Source organism: Scyliorhinus canicula, chromosome 3, assembly GCF_902713615.1.
Source record: "Scyliorhinus canicula chromosome 3, sScyCan1.1, whole genome shotgun sequence".
NCBI lineage: Eukaryota > Metazoa > Chordata > Chondrichthyes > Carcharhiniformes > Scyliorhinidae > Scyliorhinus > Scyliorhinus canicula.
The window spans coordinates 51,533,498-51,550,362 of NC_052148.1; the positions used below are offsets into that span (position 1 = coordinate 51,533,498).

General features: G+C 44.9%; 1 long non-coding RNA gene across 1 annotated transcript in view; it reads left to right on the top strand.

The window, feature by feature from the left end:
* The first annotated feature begins 1,101 nt into the window (after positions 1–1,101).
* LOC119962651 overlaps positions 1,102–16,865 on the top strand; it is an 82,233-nt gene continuing 66,469 nt past the window's right edge. The window contains exon 1 of the long non-coding RNA XR_005459923.1: positions 1,102–3,091. This is a non-coding gene — a long non-coding RNA (uncharacterized LOC119962651). The remainder of the gene's footprint in view (positions 3,092–16,865) is intronic.

The window sequence follows — 16,865 nt, forward strand, 5'->3', positions numbered from 1 at the left end:
ATTATGGTCTGTATATACAATTGTATCTGATGAATTGCTAGCAACATAAAAAGTGTTGCAATTCTAATACCAAACACATGTCTCTTTCCCGAATACTTCTTTTGATTAATATTTCATTTTCTGAAAAATAACCAACAGGCCTTTCTATTCTCTTCTGGTCTTCTTATAACAGTATAGCACCAACGCCTACATCATTCTCATCAACTGTGACGCAGGGGCGGAGAATCAAGTTTCACGCTGAAATCGGGCCCCCTGCCTAGCCGGCAATTCTCTGGGACCCGAGAAGCAGAATGATTGCAGAGTACTCCGTGTGGTTGGCGGGCCATTACCAGAGGTCCGCCCACCGATCCTCCGCTCCCTACCGACCGAATTCCCGCCACTGTGGTTCTAACCACCTATTGCCGTTCAGGAACCTCGCGTGGCGGCTGCGGACACAGCAGCTTGGGGGCAGGGGGATCGGGCGCCTGTGGGGTCCTTATGGACAGCCGGGGGACAGATTGGGCCGGTCTGATGCAAGGGCATGCGGCCGAACGTAGGTTTCTTCCGGGTGTTCTGGTTTCTTCCCACAGTTCAAGATGTGCAGGTCGGGTGGATTGACCATGCTAAATTGTCCTTTAGTGTCCAAAGATTAGGTGGGGTTACTAGGTTATGGGATAGGGTAGGGCCTGACCCTTGGTCGAGTGCTCTTTCAGAGGGTCGGTGTAGAGTCCTTCCGCACTGTGGGGTTTCGACTACTACATATTCTACCCGACTCCTACATCACCCCCCCCGCACCCCCACACCCCAGCCACCACCCCCCGTCCCCCCCCCCCCGTCCCCGTCCCACCACCAAAGTTACAGGATAGGATTTTCCAGCCCCCTGCGGCATGGCCCCCCTGTGGCAGAGGTGCACAGAAAAATCCATAAACACTGTTGGAACTGGAAGACCACACTGGTGGGAGGGGCCGGAAAATTCCAGCCACTGTTCTGAGGGTTTCCATCTCCCCATAGCGTTCTCGGCCCTTGGAGAAGGTGGAGACATGCGGGCATTCTCTTTTCCTTGGAGAAAATCATCCTGAGTGAAATGAGGGAGCAACTGTCCAGTATTGATGGCAAGCCATGTGTAGATTTCAGGCCTAGGTCATATTAGTGGCCTAATTCTGCTCCTATGTCTTATGGCCTTATGGAAGGACTATGGATTCTTTTTAGTGAAAGACTGATACAAGGGAGAAGACTGAAGGACTTGGTGTATGTTGCTTGTTACTGACTAAGGAATGATTGCAGAGATATAGATCTATCTGAAATGTAGCGGGTTTGTTGGAGGAACTTAATTAATTACAAATATACAAAACTAGGTGTTACTCAGGCTGAGCCATGAGCGTTTTTCTTCCAGGCGTTTAGTCATGTGACTCCCTCGTACATCATTGTATAGGTGGTACTCTTGTCCAAATAGATTTTACATTTATATTTAGGTCTTCCCCCTCTTCCCCCAAGTCTCTGACTTACTTGCTTTAATTGGTCTGGGGTTTTCACAACTCACCTGTTCACCGTTGTGGGGCTTGGAAGAACAGCAGTCTCCCTTTGGAGTACTTTGCTTTGGCTTGATTGGTCCTCGATAAGAATTGCAAATCTGATGCATTGTCAGTTTGACTCTCAACATCTGTTCCTACCAAATGTGGAATGGAAGGTTGCCTGAGCCGGATCTACATTTGATCTTCTTTATTCTCTACCTGTTGTTATACCTCTCCAAATTCACTCTTTGCCTCTTGGTTTATGTGTGTTTATCCCTCTCTTTGCATTTTATATGATCCTGATTTTTTTTGCTGGGTTGACCCTGGCTCCTTGTGATGGTCTTGTCCACCTCTCTTTACTTCTGGAGTGATGACCCTTGTAGCCTCTGGCTTGTGAAGTCCTGGGTGATTCTGGACTGCTGCTTCAGGAGCTGATTGTTTAAGCAGAATAGGAAACTGTGAGGAAGGCACTTGATCAACATTTGGAATTCTCTCAAATTCCAGTAGCACTGGTGTAGCAGAGAGGTCAGTGTCTTCCAATGTGGAAGACGTTAACATTAAATAGTTTTGCTCTGTCTCTGGACTTCCTTGGCTGCTTGCATCCTGGGCTACCATTTTGGTGACTGGATAGATGTGGAGTGGATGCACTTGTAATGGGGTCACCACTGTCGGATGAATGTGATATTGTATCAATGTATTCTCTCGCTTGAGCTTGGTCTTCCAGCTGCTCCTCGGACTCACAGAGTGATGGGAGATCATGGTTGCACTCATTGGTTCAACTGGTTCATCACTACCACTTTGGTGAAAAGAGGTTTGTCATGTGTGCCCTGGACATCTCTTTGGAAAGGGGCTGGATTATTGGCCTGAATGAAGAGTGTGAAAAAATCAACACTGAATTTCCAATCTAGATCATCAGTGCGTGTGGACACTGTTCGCACCTGTTGGAGTTTTTGACGTCACAGCACTGACATGGCTTACTGGCATCTTAAATTCTTGTTCCATAAGATCTCTTTTTGCCTGGAGTCCTTTTGACATTTGTTCAATGAGCTGTATCATCATGGTGGGTTTTTTTGAATCACGGTTTTCTGGACCTTTTTGTTAAACTTGGCTTTTTCTAATATCTTGTTACTCTGTAAATTATAATAATTATCTTCAAATTTGCTTCATTAATGTCTTGTCTTGCTATCACGTCATCAGCAATTGCTCCAAAAGAGTGCAATGATATATCGACTTGTTTAGCCCCTGACTTATTGTTCAATTCAAATGCAATTCAAAATTTTAAAATCTCTTTCCCCATAATGCCCAATTCTGTGCCTGATCCGCCCTTTCCATTTGCCTAAATTGACCTGACAAGGTGAATTTGGGCCGGAATACTCAGGCCGTTTGCTGGAGGAGGATTCTCTGGTCCCGTCGGCAGTGTTCCTCCGCCTGTGGTTTTCCCGACAGCGCAGGGTGGTTTCAATGGGAATTTCTATCGATAGTGGCAGGAGTAATTCCGCCGCCAGCGAGCGGTGTGCTACCGCCCGCTGCCGAGAAACACAGGACTGGAAAGCGGGAGAATCCTGCCCTTAAAGCCCGTAGCTGTTTTCAACTCTTTGAAGGTCAGCTTGGATTATTTTTTAAACTCTGTTGCAGTAATGCAGTTTTCCTGTGCAAATCAGCCTTTCTCTGATACCCACTGTGGTCGCTGAACCTTTGTTGCAATTGTTCCTAAATTTTGCAAGTTTCTTTAAATAATCACTGGAAGTGACTATTAAGCTCTATTCATCGATTACCTCCTTTGCTTTTTGCATCATATCTAAACTGTTGCTTCTTAATCAACTTAATAATGACCTTAAAATTACTTGTGAGTTGACGACTGCCTATTTTGGGTAAATTGTGACTCCCCAACCGTTAAACTTATAACAGTAAGCAATAAAAGCACCTCTCTTGATGAGGAACTCTGAAATTCCTTCCCAGGGAAATGACAGGTGGCAGCTAAATGTCAAGGAACAGATACAACAGGAGTGAATGATGTCTAAATAAGAGCCGGAGAAACGATTCTGTTCAACAGGTCAAACCAGAGGTGAAACCAGGGGATGATTCCAGGGCCAGGAAGAGATGATTACAGCAATGAAGAGTGTCCAAAATCTTTTATGTGGAACATCTGAAGGAATTGAGGATACAATGTGGATTACTTTTATTGATTCTCAGAGTGTTTTCAAATTTGCCTTTGGTACATTAATTTTATTGCACTGCACTAGAAAGCAGTTCAGACTTTCTCAGCAATTCAGCAAAGTGCTCGAGGTGAGTCTGAGGAAAATAATTTTCTGCGGGAGTTTACCAGAGGCAGTGTTGACTCTTCCTTCCTGAAGATAGGTAGGATGAGGCAAACATATCAAACAGTTTATGTACAAAAGTAAAAATAAGTTAAAAATTTATGTTTACTATCGCCACTAAATACAGTACTTCTCCCTCCATTTTAAAAACCAGCAAAGAGTGACTAAAACATGTTTAAGAGGGAGAAAGAAGAGTTAAAGAGAAAGCTAGCTAGTGATATGAAAACAGATAGTAAGAGTTTTTACAAGTATTGATACATGAAAAGAGGGAGTGTTGATCCTTTTGAGAGTTTAATGGAAAATGAGCAAGGGCCGAAGTGTTGAACAAATATTTTGTGCCTGTCTTCACCGGAGAAGATTGAGAAAACTTCCCAAAGATAATTGAAAATCAAGAGGTGAAAGGAAGGGAAGAACTTAAAAACCCACATAACCAGGGAAAAGGTGTTAGAAAAACTAGTAGACCTAAAAACTGACAGGGTCCCAAGACCAGATGGCCTGCACCCTAGGGTCTTAAAATAAGTTTCTGCAGAGATAGATGCATTGATTGCAATCTTCCAAAATTCCTGCAAAGGTCCCCCATGTTGGAAAAATGGCAATTCTAACAACTTTATGAGGAAAATAGGGAGATGGAAAGTAGGAAATAATAGATCAGTTAGCCTAACATCTGTCATAGAGAAATTCCTAGAATCCATTATTAAGGAGCTTAAAGGAGGATACTTATGGGATCACAATAAAAAGGATATCATGCTTAACTAATTTATTATAGTTCTTTGAGGAAGCAGCAAGCAAGGTGGAAAAAGGGGACCTGTTGAAGTGGTGGATTTGGATTCCAAAGGCTAGCAATGAAATACAAGTTAAGAGCACATGTGGGTAATAACATATTACTAAGGATAAAGGTTGGTTAGCCAAGCAGAGAGTAGGGATAAACTAGTGGAGTGACATTGGGATCAGTGCTACAGCTTCAACTATTTACAATCTATGTCAATGACTTGGATGGCAGAACCAAATGTACGTAACTAAATTTAACAATGGCACCAAGATATGTAGGAAACCAACATTTGGACCACACAAATGGCAGACAATGACCATCTCCAACAAGAGAGAATCCATCAGACCCTTGTGGGGCCTGAAGTGGGGGAGGGGGGGGGGGGGGGGGGGGGGGGGGCAAGTTCGGGGCAGCGAAACAAAATGGCTCCTAGATCTGAGAGGAGCCTTTTCTGCAGGTGAGCTTCAGCTAACTGGCAAGAAACCCCTCTAAGCATGGCCTTGGTGGAGAGGCCCAAGAATATGGCCAAGTCCCATTGAACAGCAGGGTACTTCTAGGCCCTGTTTTGCTTTACATGCCATTCAGTGGACTTTAACTCGAACCCTCTGAATCGCGCCCTCAGAAGATTGTGGGAGATGAAAGTAAAATATGAAAATTCCCTAGGGCATCATGTGTATATTAAAATATGGGTGAGGTGATGGTTGGGAAAGTAGAGTTAGTTACATAATAAGTAAATCATTAATTTTACTGCTGTGGTATATAGGGCAGAAGGCCGAGGGCTGATTGCTGGTCTGTCCTCAGTTTGGACCTTGGTTGTAATAAATGGGTGAGGCTCTGACTTGATTCATGATCAATTTTAATGTCTGCACTGTCTCGTTTCCATTGGACAGGGGGAGTTAAATTGCCCCTAAGGATGTTTCCCTGAAATTGTTTGCAAAAACCGAGGTAGTATTCATCTTTCCATGTTTAATTAATTCTTCCCCAAAATTAAATCTACCTCAATCTGTGTGGAACATTACAGAAGAGCAGGGATGCAGTTATTTTTGTCGATGGAATAATAGTATTTCTCACTCAATTTAGTAGCCATGTCTATAATTTTGAAAATTATCCACCACTGCTAAACTATTTCCCCCGTGTTATAGATACAAAATGCCAACTTCAATTTCAAACAATAAAGGCATTCAGTGTAGTCTGAAAACAGGATGAGGTTTAAGCTCATTACTTAAAGTTACTCCAGGAAGCTGAGGCTTTAGAGCAAGCACAAATGTACATTAACATCATTAGCTTCATATTAACCATGCCCGAAGGAACCATAGCACCTGATGGGCATTGTTCTTAGAAGCAAATAAATTTTCATCTGCTCATTAGATTGCAAACACAGACTGATGGACTCTGAACATCAAAATTGAGAGTGAGGTATGCCCCAATTAATATCGCAGAAAAGGTGCTGCTCCATGTTCCCAGAGTTGCCACCTATGGTGTCCTGTACTAATAGGTTTGGATTTCAACAAAGTTATTCAAAAATGGTTCAATTGAAAATTGATTCCATGACTTGACAGAAGTCTTCTTTGTGAACACTTGTGCATTATCTCCAAAACATTGCTGTTTGGGATTATTTTTTGCCTGTCGGCATGAATGAATGCATTTTTTATTTAGTGCTGTGGTTCTCAAACATTTTGGATAATAGATCTCTTTTCAAATTGATCAGTAGTAATGGATATAAACCTCCAAGCTAAATGAGAAAACTCAATGTGAAATTGCTGCATTTAGAGTGATTTAATAATGAATTCAAGAAAGTAAGCATTTACTTGCAGATGTCAGTGAGCTGGTTGCGTTTGCATCATTCTGAAGACTCTGGCTATCCTTGGTGTGATGTTTGACAACAACACTTATCAATCATTCTACATTAAAGCCAAGATTTCTTATTTTACAGGTTGAAGTAGCTGGAATGCAGACTGTAATCCCCAATACATCATTATTAATCGATTGCAATTTAAAACATAATTCGCTTCAAATATAGAAATGTCATGCGAATGACACTTTAAGAAATGTTTGTCTTCTCAAGTGGCTGCAGTGAATTCAGTGTTTGGGTAGAGCTGGGCTCTGACTTTGCTTTTTACTTACGGTTTGAGCTGGAAGTTGTTTTTGGCTCTGAGTTTTAGTTTTGTTTTCAGTTGGAGAGCTGCATTCAAACCAAGGAGGTGTATTTTGTCTCTCTCTCTTTCTCTAAAGAATATCTCCAGATCACTTGATGATTTCAAAGTAATGCCTGTTTCTGTAAGGATTGCAAACCTACTGCCTTTGTTAAAAAGGGTCTTTGACTTATGGATGTTGTTAGGAAGGTTATTAAGGGTTACCTATAGAGTATTGTATCTTTGGGGGGTATCAGTGTTGGTAGTTGATAAGATGTTTACTGTGTTTTTATAAAAATGTTAATTGGATTCAGAGAATAAACATTGTTTTTGTTTGAAAAATACTTTAGATCTCTGTTACATCACACCTGTAAAGTGGGCCCTTGTGCTCCCCATAACCAAAATCTATTAAAAGTTGTGGGTCAAGTGAACTCCATTATATACTTTGGTGTTCTCTAAACCCTGGCCCATAATATAAAATACTGGACAACCTCAGCAAGTCTGACAGCATCTGTGAAGAGAGAAGGGAGCTAATGTTTCGGGTCTGGATACCTCTTCGTCAAAGCTAGGGCTTTGCCCAGTAAAGCCTTTGGACCACTGTATGATCAGTTGAAGGGTGGTCTAAGACTAGTTTAGCAATTTTGTACAACATTGACGACACGTGGCACAGTGGTTAGCACTGCTGGGTCCCAGCGCCAGGCACCTGGGTTCAATTCTGACCTTGGATTACTGCCTGTGTGGAGTTTACACGTTCTCCCCGTGTCTGCATGGGTTTCTTCTGGGTGCCCCAGGTTCCTCCCACAGTCCAAAGATATGCAGGTTAGGTGAATTAGACAGGCTAAATTGCTGCTTACGATCCAAGATTTAGCGGTTTAGGTGAGGTTATGGGGTTACATGGATAGGGGGAAATGGGATAAGGTAGGGTTCTCTTTCAGAGGTCGGTGCAGACTTGATGAGTTGATGGCCTCATTCCGCACTATAGAAATTCTATGATTCTATGATCCTACGATTCTATTCTATGATTCTACATTTTGAGGGTTTGAGCACCATTGTGAGAGGTGATAGACTCCTCCAATATTTGCCATATCATCCCATGAGCCAAAAGGTGCAGCAATCGGAGTGACAATGTAGGAGCAGAATTAGGCTATTCGAGTCTGCTCCGCATTCGTTCATAGCTGATATGTTCCTCATCTGCTACCCACAATCATCAGACCAAGAACTGGATTGCAAAATCAGCCAGATCATCTCCTCCTTATAACACATGCACTGAGAGCAGGAGAAGGCAATTTAGCTCCTGAATTTAGCCTAAACACCCTCAATGTGATCATGGCTGATCCCATCCTGGCCTCAATGCCATCACCCTGCCCATTCTCCATAACCCTTCAACCCATTGCTAATTAAAAATATGTCTAACTCCTCCTTAAATTTACTCACTGTCCCAGCATCTACCACACTCTGGGATGGTGAATTCCACAGATTCACAACCCTTTGGGAGAAGTAGATTCTCCTCAAATCCGTTTTAAATTTGCTACCTCTTATTCTAACATTAAGACCTCTCGTTTTAGAATGCCCTACAAGAGGAAGCAACTGCTCCACGACTACTTTATACATATCTTTTGGCATATTGTATACCTCAATTAGATCTCTCCTCAATCGACTAAACTCCAGAGAGTATAGGCCTAAACTGTTCAATCTATCCTCATTTGACAACCCCCTCATCTTTGGAATCAATTTAGTGACCCTCCTCTGAACTGCCTCCAATGCCACTACATCTTTCCTTCAATAAGGGGACCAAAACTGTGCACAATACTCCAGGTGCAGCCTTATCAATGCTTTGTATAGTTGCAACACCACCTCCTTACCTCTATACTCAATTCTTTTTGCTATAAATGCCAACATTCCATTTGGTTTACCTATTATCTACTGCACCTGCATGCTCATTTTCTGTGACTCATGCACGAGGACACCCAGGTCCTTCGGCATCGGAGCACCCCGAAGTGTCTCTCCATTTATATAAAGAGCCTTTCCCTTTTTTCGACCAAAATGCATGACCACACACTTATCCACGTTAAACTACATCTGCCACATTTGGGCCCATTCTCCTAACCTACCTGAAATGAAATGAAAATCACTTCAAATCAGGCCCTGGGGACTTGTCTGCCCTCAATCTCAAGAGTTTGTTGAGTACCATTTCCCTTTTGATGCTGATTGTTCCAAGTTCCACCCTTTATTACCTCTGAATTGCCTGTTCCTAGAGGAATGGTACTAGTGTCCTCCACTGTGGAAACTGAGGGAATGTATTGATTTAGCATCTCTGCCAATTCTGTGTTCCCCACTATTAACTCACCAGTTTTATCTTCCAAGGGCCAACATTCACCTTACTGACCCTTTTATTCATAGAATTTACAGTGCAGTAGGAGGTCATTCGGCCCATCGAGTCTGCACCGGCTCCTGGAAAGAGCACCCCACCCAAGCCCACACCTCCACCCTATCCCCATAACTCAGTTACCCCACCCAACACTAAGGGCAATTTTGGACACTAAGGATGATTTAACATGGCCAATCCACCTAACCTGCACATGTTTGGACTGTGGGAGGAAACCGGAGCACCCGGAGGAAACCCACGCACACATGGGGAGAATATGCAGACTCCACACAGACAGTGACTCAAGCCAGGAATCGAACCTGGGACCCTGGAGCTGTGAAGCAATTGTGCTCATCACTATGCTACCGTGCTGCCCAATGTACCTCTAAAGCTTTTGCGATCCTTTTTGATATTCTGTGCTAGTTTTTTTTTGTCATTTACCTTAGCTCTTTATATTACTTTTTTAGTATCTTTGTTTAAGTTTGAAAGTTTCCCAATCTTCTGGTGGTGGCAAGATGTGAGCCAAACCCTGACCATGGTACCTTGGGTCATCATTCACCCTGCTCAATTTGCACTTTCACATTATTTCACTGAAAGGTCTTCCTGGATCCTCAGCGATCCACGGATACGAATTTTAGAATCGCTGTTTTAATACATTCACAGTGAATGCCCGTCAGAAATCCTAGGCTATAATATTAAGCGTGCAAGCATTTTATGTAGCTTAAGTGTTGTTTTGGCTTCAAGCTATACTTAACCACATGTACTTGACTACGTGCAATAAACATAAAACACCACAAAAACCGACCCAGACACATTACTGTTTCAATGGGCTGGAAGTTCCTTCAGATATTGATTTATTCAGTCAATTCTATTTCATGTCATTCAGCTATCTCAGGTCCTTCATGCGTTCCATAGAACATAGAACAGTACAGCACAGAACAGGCCCTTCGGCCCTCAATGTTGTGCTGAGCCATGATCACCCTACTCAAACCCACGTATCCACCCTATACCCGTAACCCAACAACCCCCCCCCTTAACCTTCCTTTTATTAGGACACTACGGGCAATTTAGCATGGCCAATCCACCTAACCCGCACATCTTTAGACTGTGGGAGGAAACCGGAGCACCCGGAGGAAACCCACGCACACAGGGGGAGGACGTGCAGACTCCACACAGACAGTGACCCAGCCGGGAATCGAACCTGGGACCCTGGAGCTGTGAAGCATTTATGCTAACCACCATGCTACCCTGCCGCCTCGGGAGTTTGTGCAGGAGGAGGAAGAAGACTGCTCAGAGAAAGTTATGCATTCTGAGAATCTACAGTGATATGACTTTTGCCCCCACAGTCCTGCATCATTTTGCCAGCCTTTCTGTCTTTCAGCCTGTCCCAAAGTGACTGGTAAATTTCAACCCAGACGAACTGAGCTTCAAGGGTTATCAATGAATAGCACTATTCAAGAGCAGCAGCCAAAAAATGTCGGGTTCTTTTCACATTTCCAAAGACACTGCACATGATTAGAGAGAGATAAAAGTAGTCTATCTCCATTACGTCGCCATCATTTTCCAAGAATCTGCATTGATGTCCACCGCCATGGACAGAATGGCCACTTTCATGATGAATCAGACACAACAGCAAGCGGGTACATGCTGTCCCTGACCAATGGCCTGCACTCCTGTCTGCCAGCTTAAATATGGTAAGGGAAAGCCTCAGCGTGGCAATTCAGCACTTACTAAAGTGCAGCAAGGTGTTCTTCAGATCTTGCTAGCTGGACAGTGCAAATGGCACCAAGGCAAATTACGATAACATTAGACAGGAATTTGGATTGGGTGCAACTATTGGATAGTAAATCAACATCATAAATGTGGGAGTCTTTCAAGCAACAGTTGATTAGGATTCAGAAAAGTCACGTTCCTGGGAGAATGAAGGGTAAGTATGTGAATTTTAGAGAGCCTTGGATAACGAGGGATATTGTGAACCTCGTCAAAAAGAAAAAGGAGGCTTGTATGGTCTAGAAGAGTGGGAACAGTCGAAACCCCTGAGGAGTATAAAGAAAGTAGGAAGGTACTGAAGCAGGAAATTAGGAGGGCTAGGAGGGGTCATGAAAAGTCCTTGCCCAGTAGGATTAAGGTGAATACCAAAGCTTTTTATTCATTTGTAAAAAGCAAGATGGTGGCCAGGGAAAAGATTGGACCACTTAAGAACAGTGGGGGGAATCTATTTGTTGAGGCAGAGGAAATGGGTGAAGTATTAAATAAATACTTTGCATCAGTGTTCACTAAAGAAAAGGATTCTGTGGAAGTTGATTCTTGGGTAGGGTGTGTGGACAGTCTGGATCATGTTAACATCAAAAAGGAGGAGGTATTGGGTCTTTTAAAAGACAGTAAGGTAGATAAGTCTCCTGGGCCGGATGGGATTTATCCCAGAATACTGAAGGAAGCAAAGGAGGAAATTGCTGGGGCCTTGACTGACATCTTTGTATCCTCATTGGCTACAGGTGAGATGCCAGAGGACTGGAGAATAGCTAATGCGGTACCGCTGTTTAAGAAAGTAGCAGGAGGACAGCACGGTGGCGCAGTGGGTTAGCCCTGCTGCCTCTCGGCGCCGACGTCCCAGGTTTCATCCCGGCTCTGGGTCACTGTCCGTGTGGAGTTTGCACATTCTCCCCCTGTTTGCATGGGTTTTGCCCTCACAACCCAAATATGCGCAGGCTAGGTGGATTGGCCACGCTAAATTGCCCCTTAATTGGAAAAAAATAATTAGGTACTCTAAATTTATTTAAAAAAAGAAAGGTAGCAGGGATAATCCTTGAAACTATAGGCCGGTAAGCCTCATGTCGGTAGTAGATAAATTATTGGAGAGAATTCTCAGGGACAGGATTTATACCCATTTGGAAACAAATGGACTCATAAGTGATAGACAGCATGGTGCCTCACTAACCTGATCGTGTTTTTGAGGAGGTGACAAAGATGATTGATGAGGGGAGGGTGGTGGATGTTGTTTACGTGGACTTCAGGAAAGCCTTTAACAAGGTACCTCATGGCAGATGGTACAAAAGGTGAAGTCGCACGGGATCAGAAGTGAGTTGGTAAGATGGATACAGAATTGGCTCGTTCACAGAAGGAAAAGAGTAGCAGTAGAAGGGTGTTCTTCTGAATGGAAGGTTGTGACTAGTGGTGCTCCACAGGGATCGGTGCTGGGTCTCTGTTGTAAACGATTTGGAGGAAAATGTAGCCGGTTTGATTAATAAGTTCGCAGATGACACCAGGCTGGTGGAGTGCCAGATAGTGTTGAGGATTGGTAGAAGATACAGCAGGACATAGATAGGTTGGAAACGTGGGCAGCGAAATGGCAAATGGAGTTTAATCTGAACAAATGTGAGGTAATGCATTTTGGTAGGTCTAACATAGAGGGGAAATATACCGTAAATGGTAAAACTCTGAGGAATACAGAAAGTCAGAGAGACCTGGGCATGCAGGTACACAGATCTTTGAAGGTGGCAACACAAGTGGACAAGGTAGTCAAGAAAGCATACGAAATGCTTGCCTTCATTGGACAGGGCATAGAGTATAAAAACTGGCACGTCATTCATCAGTTGTATACAACCTTAGTAAGGCCGCACTTGGAATATTGCGCATAATTTTGGTCACCATACTACCAGAAGGATATGGATGCTTTGGAAAGGGGGCAGAGGAGGTTTACCAGGATGTTGCCTGCTCTGGAAGGTGTTAGCTATGCGGAGAGGCTGAATAGACTCGGACTGTTTTCATTAGAAAGACAGAGGTTGAGGGGTAACCTGATAGAGGCCTACAAGATTATGAGGGGCAAGGATAGAGTAGGTGGGCAGGCACTCTTTCCCAGGGTGGAGGGGTCAGTCACCAGGGGACATAGGTTTAAGGCCCGTGGGCAAAGTTTCGAGGAGATGTGCGAGACAGGTTTTTTACTCAGAGTGGTGAGTGCCTGGAACACGTTGCCAGGGAAGGTTGTAGAAGCAGATATATTAATGGCGTTCAAATGATGTCTTTTGACAAACACATGGATAGGGTGGGTATAGAGAGATGCAGCACAAGGAAGTGCTGAGTTATTTGGCAAAGGTTGGTATCATGAACAGTACAGGCTTGGAGGGCTGAAGGGCCTGTTCCTGTGCTGTATTATTCGTTGTTCTTTGTTCTTTGAGAGGGAAGATAGAGAAAGACACATGATAGTAGGAACTTGGCAAGATGCTCCCATTTGTCCCCACATACCTCCCTCTCAGTCAAAACGCCGCATACTGACTCATTTCCCAATCATGGAGTCTGTCCGTGCAGGTGGAGCAGTCTTAATCAAGCCTGTCATGGAATCCAATAGTCCAGAGGATCTTGACTGTATACGTCAATGCAGTCAGAGCAGGAGAATGAGCAGCTTGCATCACCTTGTAGTCAGGATCTGGATGGGTTTTTAGTTACGGTTTTCCGGTTACCATAAGAATGCTACCATAAGGTCCCGGGGGGTGTAGATCTATTACAGGGGGCACTGGAGGGGTCTCCCTATTACAGGAGTCCCTGGGTGAGTCTCTCTATTACAGAGGGCCTGGAGGGTGGGGGGAGGGCATGTCAGGTCACCCCTGTACTTGAGGGTTGGGAGGGGGGGCACTCAGACAATCCAGGGGTGGAGATTACTGTGCAGTGGTGGGGGGAATTTGGAGCTGATTTGCAGTGTGTGGGGGTTGGGGGATGGACAGCCGCAGAGCAATGCTATAAAGTTGCCCGCTCAAAATGGTGGCCCATGCCATGCAGAAATTTGCATGCCAAGGAATACAGAATTGCTTGCCAGTTTGGTTCCCAAGGGGATCGTGAATAGGTTGCAGTTCACCTCCGGAGGGAGAACAATAATCACCCAAGCGGAGAATCTAGAACTTTACTGACAGGGTTTAAATATGCACAGTTCCAACTATAGTCTTGTATGGAGGACTTCCATTCAGGATTTCTGCTTAGCGAGTTCTGTCCTAGACTGTTCTCTGGCCATGTGACTACATATTTTACTCTGCAGGCTGTGCCATTCTCCAGTCCCACGTTAATCCCACTGGTTAGTACTGTTACTACACAGCGCCAGGATCCCAGTTCGTTTCCCGACCTGGGTCACTGTCTGTATGGAGTCTGCACGATCCCCGTGTCTGCGTGGGTTTCCTCTGGATCATCCGGTTTCCTCCTACAAGTCCTGAAAAAGTGCTGTTAGGTGAATTGGACATTGTAAATTCTGCCTCAGTGTACCCGAACAGGCGGCGGAGTGTGACGACTAGGGGGTTTTCACAGTGTTTTTGCAGTGTTTTGTAAAATAAATTTGGAGTACCCAATTCACTTTTCCAATTAAGGGACAATTTAGCATGGCCATCCACCTACCCTGCACATCTTTTGGGTTGTGGGGGCAAAACCACGCAAACACGGGGAGAATGTGCAAACTCCACACAGACAGTGACCCAGAGCCGGGATTGAACCTGGGACCTCGGAGCCATGAGGCAGCAGTGCTAACCACTACACCACCATGCTGCCCTCATTGCAGTGTTAATGTCAGCCTACTTGTTACATGAATAAAGATTATTATAAATCGTTGCTCTGCCGGGCACCTTACATTATCAAGCATGCAGGCACATATCATCATAATACAACACAATCTTAAGTCTTGACAGTTCTTTCACAATTGTTACGGGTGAAGGAATGGTCGTGGTACTCTGTTTACTTAGGGCGTGTGATGAAGTTTCTTCTCTTTCCAGCATTTCAATACGGCATTTTATTCATCGACCAGTTTATTATATTGGTCCTCGTGCTTTTCTATTGGTGTGATCATTTCTGCAGTCTTGTTCTGGTCCACAGTCTCAGTTTCTTTCTCTGTCTGACTTGCTGATTCTGCTGTCAACTTCCATGTTATTACTTCAGTTAATTTCTCATTGCCAAGCTTCCCTTCTTCAAGTTCTTATTCACTTGATTCAATTCTTCACTGGACTTGATCTCAATTTCTGGCTGCTTTTTCGTTGAGTTCAGCTTATTCTCCATTATCTCATTAAGTTGTCCTCTCTCTTAACTTCATTTTGTCAATTTTTTAAAATGTTTGCTGTCAGGCATTTCATCTTGTTGTTTTAATAGGCTGGGTTCTCCAAACCCAGTGCCAATAGCGGAGTTCCTGAAGCAGCGGAGAATCCAGATTGGCCAGAAAATGGGATCAGCGAGTGCCGATCCGGTTCCAGTGCTCCAGTCCCCCACTGGCTGCGACATTGAGTTTCGTGCCCCGCTCCAGTGGGAGGATGCAAATGGGTCAAATTAACCCATCTGCACCCTCTTTACAGGGGGGGACACCTGATTCTCCAAGCCTGAATCTCCGGTCCTCTGGGCCGGGAATCACGTGGGCAAGAATTGGTCCGAGTATTTCCCAGGGTTGCGCTGGCAAGTGCACCTCACGGTGGGTCAAGGATGTAATTCTTTTAGGGAGTTGCCCCCAAAGTCCATTGGAGGGCAACCCCCCCACAATGCAACAGCTTCCCACCACATCCCCGTTCCCTTCCAGCAGGAACCCCCCCCCAATACAGAGACCCCCACCAGAAACACCCCCAAACGAAACACCAACAGAAACACCCCCATAACAGAGACCCTCATCAGAAACTCTCCCATTACAGAGACCACCACCAGAGAGACCCCCCCCCCCCCCCCCCATTAGAGAGACCCTTGCCTGCAAGCCTCCCATAACAGAGACTCCTGTCTGGAAGATCCCATAAGAGAGACCCCTGCTTGGAAGCCCCCCCATGACAGAGACCCCCACCAGAAACTCCTCCATTACAGAGACCGCCACCAGAGCCCCCCCCCCCCTTAACAGAGAGCCCTGCGTGGAAGCTCCGAATTACAGAGACCACTGCCTGGAATTCCCTCAGAATAGAGACCCCTGCTTGAAGACCCCATTACAGTGAGAGCACTTAAGTGGCTTTGATGTGGTCCCAGAGCTGTCAATAATTGCTAGATTTTTATGAACATTGTGGTTAATTTAACAGCAGGCAACCTTGAAACCACTCAAGCTTGAAGGAAAATTAGGTGAAACAATCCAGATAGCTGGCTATGTGTGCAGGTGTCAATCGCAGCCTCGTAAAATCAATTTCACATTGAAGTGAATGAAAACATTGCAGATCAAAGGTCTGAGGGGGTTTACAGCCAGGTGATGTGCTTTTCCCATTTTAGGAATTTCCAAGAGCTGTTTTCTCTGCCTGAGCCAGCAGGTGTATTGCACAGGGGAGTTGAAAAGCAATGGGGATGGATTCTCTGTTGGATCACGGCAAAATTGTGAAATGCGACTGGGCGAAGATTAGATTCTGACTCTAAAATTGCGGCAGGTGCCGATTTGACCCCAAATCGCAATTCCCCGTCACCTCGACAGCACTGTACAGTAAACATAGTTTGCATATCATTAGCCGGCCCCACCTGGTATTCTCTGGGGCCTCTGCGATTCCCCTCCTCCAATGGGCCGAGGTTATCGACAGCGCGTTTCACAATTTCAATTGTGAAATTGGCATCTTGGCTGATGAGGGAGAGAGAGAGAGGACACAGAGAGGAGTGACTGTGGGCTTCCCGCGGGGCACTAGCCTGGCTGACTGGGGCGGGTGGGCTTTGCCAGGTTCAGGGGGTAGGGGTTGTCGGGGGAACAAGCCGGGTGGCTGTGGTAACCCCGCACAGGACTGGGGCGGCGTCGAGGCATGGACTGCCATTACCGTGGCCTACAAGTCAGCCAACTTGCTGCACACCCACTGACCACCAACCCATGCCCTTGGTTCTGCAGAA